The sequence below is a fragment of the Nannospalax galili genome, unplaced genomic scaffold (genome assembly GCF_000622305.1).
Source record: "Nannospalax galili isolate Female #2095 unplaced genomic scaffold, S.galili_v1.0 scaffold364, whole genome shotgun sequence".
Lineage (NCBI taxonomy): Eukaryota > Metazoa > Chordata > Mammalia > Rodentia > Spalacidae > Nannospalax > Nannospalax galili.
Genome location: NW_008352752.1, coordinates 3143108 through 3148074, shown reverse-complemented (window position 1 = coordinate 3148074; position 4967 = coordinate 3143108). Strand labels below are relative to the sequence as shown.

The following is a 4967-nucleotide window of genomic DNA, read 5'->3' as shown; positions in this document are numbered from 1 at the left end:
CGTATATGGATGCTTGAGTACATGCACGTGTGTATAGGCGTGTGCGTGCAGGTCAGAGGGCAATATACTGGTTGTTCTTCTACCATGTTGGTCCCTGGGATCCAGGACAGGCTGTCTGGCTTGGTGGCAAGCACTTTCATGTGCAGAGTCATGTAGCTGGCAGATTTTCTGTTTATTTTTGAGCCAAGATCTTATGTAGCTCACCAGGCTGACCTTAAACCCCTTATGTAGCCAAGACGACCTTGAACTTCTGACCCTCTAGCCTCCACCTCCACTATGCTGGGATTACAAGTGTTTCCAACCACATCTGGTTTATGCAGTGCTGGGAATCAAACCCGGGGCTTTGCATATGCTAGGCACTCTACCAGCCGAACTACACCCCACCGTTCTTGTGCCTTTGTGAGGTTGAGAGGGGGAGAAACCAGACATTTGAAAATGGGAACATCCGGTCACAAGCACCAAGGCATTTAGTTTTCTTTTCTGCTTCTTGTGCAACAGACTTGGGTTCAGAGGCATGCTCCTCAGTGTTTGGGAAAGTTGCAGCAGGGTAGATGGAAGTTGTCCTTGTAGTTGTGGAGGTGAAGGGAAACTGCGGGGACTGTGGTGGAATGGACAACACTCATTTCTCAAGAGGACCCTTAGCTGCCAATGACCAGGAAACACAGCCAAGTTTTCTCATTTGCCAAAGGAGACCAACTGCCCTGAGGGCACCCCCTGCCAAGTGCCACCCAGATACTTCAAAACTGGGGGGTTGGGGGTGTGGCTGAAAGATGCCAGTGGGACTGGGTCCTTCTATAGATATGGAAGGAGATGTGGTGCTTGGACCTCAGTGCTCCAAGTCTGGGGGAAGAACATGGGAATCCAGTAACAAGAATGAGGGAGGTCTGAAATCATCATTATCCTGGCATCGATGGGAGAGGCTCAGCCAGATGGAGCCTGGGTCCTCCCCTCCTGTCCTCCATTCCCTGCCCTACATCTCCTGTCTGTCTCTCCCATCCCCGAAGCTTCCAGGCTCCTCTGCCGAGAACCCCCAAGAGCCACAGTCAGACCCTTCCGGTACTGCCTACTGCCTCCTCAGTAGTCACAGGATGTGGGGGAAGCCTCCCTGGCTTCTGTACTACTCAGAAATGACCATAGTTAGGGATGAATCTAGATGATACACCTAAAGCATCTGCATCTTTTCCCACAGCTGATCCACAAGCAAACACTGCCAGCCCTGCCCCAACACATCCCAACCTGTGCTGCTCCTCTGGAGCCTGGCTCTCCCTGGGTTACTGCTGTGACCTTCCAGAATGGGCCTTGGGCCTCTGAAGGGCCTAATGCATGCTAGACAAGTACTCTACCAATGAGCTACATTCCTAGCCTTAAAAACAAAATACTTTTATATTGAGACATGGTCTCACTAAATTGTCCAGGCTGACCTTGAACAGGAGATCCTCCTGCCTCAGCTCCTGAGTAGGTGGGACTCCAGGCCTGTGCCACTATGCCCCTCCATGCTTGTCTTAAACACTGCTGAGAAGCCTTGGCACATGACGGTGCTTGATGCATACCCGCTGAATAAATGGTAGGCTAAAGGAGCGGATGATCCTTTAGTCTATGAACGCTCCAGATTTATGTGTCTTCTTTGTGCAGGGTACATGCTAATCTCTGAATTGTTCCAATTTTGGTACGTGTGCTGCCGAAGCAAGCGCCCCACACTGTTCTTTCAGGACTAAAGCCAGACCAGTCCCGAAGCACACATTATTTGCTCGGCATGTATTTAGCCTCTGTCAAGTCTGGATGACCTCCTTGGGTTTTCTTGGACTTCCTTGCTGTTTTGTTTTGAGCAGCGTCTCTCTGTAGCCCCAGTTGGCTTGCTTGAAATCTGGTGGGAGGGCTATAAGAGGGTACAGATGCGGGAGGGGGCCTAAATATGATCAAAATATATTGCATAAAATTTGCAAAACTTCAATAAAAAATGAGCACACGGGACTAGAGAGATGGCTCAGTGGTTAAGAGCACTGACTGCTCTTGCAGAGGGCCGGGCCTGGATTCCCAGCACCCACATGGCAGCTATGAACTGTCCTTTTTCCGGGGGAATCCGAAGCCCTCTTCTGACCTCCGCGGCATTGCACGACATGGGTGAACTCATGTACATGCAGGCAATACACTCTTACACATAAAATAAAAATAATAAATAAAATATATTAAAAATGAGCACATGCAATTTGCAGTCACATTCTAACTGGGTTTACAAGAAGGAGGAGGAGGAAGAGGAGGAAGAGGAGGGGGAGGAGGAAGAGAACAAAGAGGAGGAGGAGGAGGAAGATTAGAGAGCCAGAGAGGTGGTTCAGTGGGCAAAGTGTCTACATGCAAGAGGATCTGTGTTTAAATCCCCAGCTATCAAGACAGAAGCCCAGGGGAATAGCCAGCTGGTCTTGCCAAATTGGCAAGCTCCAGGCTCAGAAAAAATAAGAGAATGATAAAGATGTTTGACATTGACCTCTGACCTCTGCATGCATGCACACGAACACTTACAAATCATGCAACACATACACCCACACGTGTGCGCACGCAAATGTTGGGACAGTGGGAGAAACTTAGGTCTGAGGATTAGACTGCGGAGTTGAGTCAATGAAATGTTCTTGATTTGCGGAGCAATACTGTAGCCCCACAAAAGGCTGTGCTTATTTGTAGGAAATGAAAGCTAAAATATTTGGAGATGGCTCTGCAGTTCAATAGTTTAGTCTTTAAAAGTATGATTAGCAAAATACATTATATGCGTGTATGAAATTCTCAAACAATAAAAAAGAAAATAAAAATATACTGCACTTTTACCTTTCCTATGAGTTCCTAGTTTCTTACTGTTGACTTTCTAAATCAGAGGTTAGGAGCTGGTGAAGCTTTGCCTGCATGTATGTCAGTGTACCCATGCCTGTGGAGGTCAGAAGAGGTGTCGGATCCCCTGGAACTGGAGTTACTGATGGTTGTTAGCTGCTCTGTGGGTGCTGGGAGCTGAACCAGGGTCCTCTACAAGAGCAGCCAGTGCTCTTAGCCACTGAACCATCTTTCCAGCGGCCCCTCCCTTCCAAATAATATTTTTGTTTTTAAAGAAGAAGGCCAGGAAAACTGCAGAGAAGCCTCACCCCCCCCCCCCACCCCCCATGGCAGGCCTCTGTAGAAGTCCCAGCTTCCTCAGAACCCTCTACTGCCCCCACTGGGAAACTGTCATAATAAGCAAATTTACAGCTGATGCAAATGGAATTTTGCCATAGAACTGTTAGCCCTGCTGTTACACAGCTACAACAAGCAGCTTTTCCGTCAAAATAAATAGAGGTGACTTTCACCTGCCCCCAAGGCAGAATAATAGTAATTTTATCTTTCCGCTAGAAACAACCACAGTGAAAAAAATATATGACTTTTAAGACACTTGACAGGTCGCAGTGAAGAACAGGGATCCCTAGGAAATGGATATGAGCAGAGTCCCACAATTACCCCTGCTTACTTCCTTCATTCACTTTTCAGGCTACAGCATGGGGAGGGGAAACTGAGGTCGAGCACAGAAACTCCCCGGAGGCAAAGTTCAGAGTCTCGGAAATTAAAGGAGCCAGTGATGGAGGCAGAGTACCAGGGAGCACGGAACTGCACACGGAGAGTCCCAAAGATTTGAAAAGGGTTCAACAGTGTTGTTGAGCACAGGCCCGTGAAGAGCTAGGAGAGGCAGAGAAAGGCCCACCTGTGCAGTTTGGCATCTGCACTTCCCTAAACGAGTTAGAGTTTCTGTTGGGCTATGAAAGCTTTTGGAATTAGTGGTGGTGATTGCACAACACCATGAATGTAGTTACTACCACTGAGCTGTACACTTAAAACAGTGAGGATGGGCCAGGCATGGTGGTGCACACCTATGATCCCAGAACCTGGGAGGATGAGGCAGGAGCATTTCAAATTCAAGGACAACCTGCGCTCCATAGTGAGACTGTCTCAACAAACCAAAGTTAAAGTGGTAAATATATAATCTTATAAAAATTATGACATAAGAGATGATTGGCCTATTAAACAAAACAAGAAAAACAAGGTATTACAGTGGTTATCTATTGCACTAACTTTCCCTTGGAAGATGTTACTAAATCTACTTACCTCAGATGGAGCACTAATGTCAGACCAAAATTAGAGTTGTACCCAAGTCCAACCTGGTGAATGAATAGAATGTTTTGGGCTTACTTATAGGAGCATGGGGAAGGGTCACTTACAGGACAGAGGTGATCCCCAAACAGCTTTGTCACCACAAAGCCCCACCCCATCATGGATGATGACACCATAGAAGCTGTGTCATGGATGCCCCCTTTCAGTTAACCTTCCATTTCCTATCTACTCTAGCATCTCCTAAAAAAAACTTGCAGCTGGAGAGAGGTGGAGGGAGTAATGGCTGGAATCCCGAGTGAGGGTCCAGTGATCTTCCCCCACTCCTTTTATTAAGGCATGTTGACAGCTCCATCATCATTACTTCAGACCTAGCTATCACTGTATTGTTTATTCTGTTGTCATGTCACTGTTATCTCTACTCCAAGATGGTGATGGACTGATTTTGTTATTCCCATCAGCAAAACCCATACTGCAACATTATCACGTTTGTTTTGTTTTGTTTTGTTTGAGGCAGGTTCTCCCTGTAGCCCCAGCTGTCCTGGAACTTGCTATGTAAACCAGGCTGGCCTTAAACTCACAGAGATCTGCCTGCCTCTGCCTCCCAAGTGCTGGGATTAAAGGCGTGCACCACCACACCCGGCCACATGTTTAAATTTTAAAAACTTTTTTTAAAGTAACATAGAGACCCAGGGAGAGCAGCAGAAGTACGCTAATGAAAGGTTCTCTCATGTCATCTGTGAAGTGTCCTGAGTCATGCAGAAAGATAAAGATGTGTTGAAAGAAAAACTGAGGCCAGTTACATTTAACAAAGTTTACAAAAAACAGGTTCTTGGAACCAGGCAGCC

General features: G+C 47.0%; 1 non-coding gene across 1 annotated transcript; it reads right to left on the bottom strand.

The window, feature by feature from the left end:
* Nucleotides 1–1588: 1588 nt before the first annotated feature.
* On the bottom strand, nucleotides 1589–1691 carry LOC115067146. Its single transcript, XR_003846579.1, has one exon. It is a non-coding gene; the product is annotated as a U6 spliceosomal RNA (small nuclear RNA).
* Nucleotides 1692–4967: the final 3276 nt, after the last annotated feature.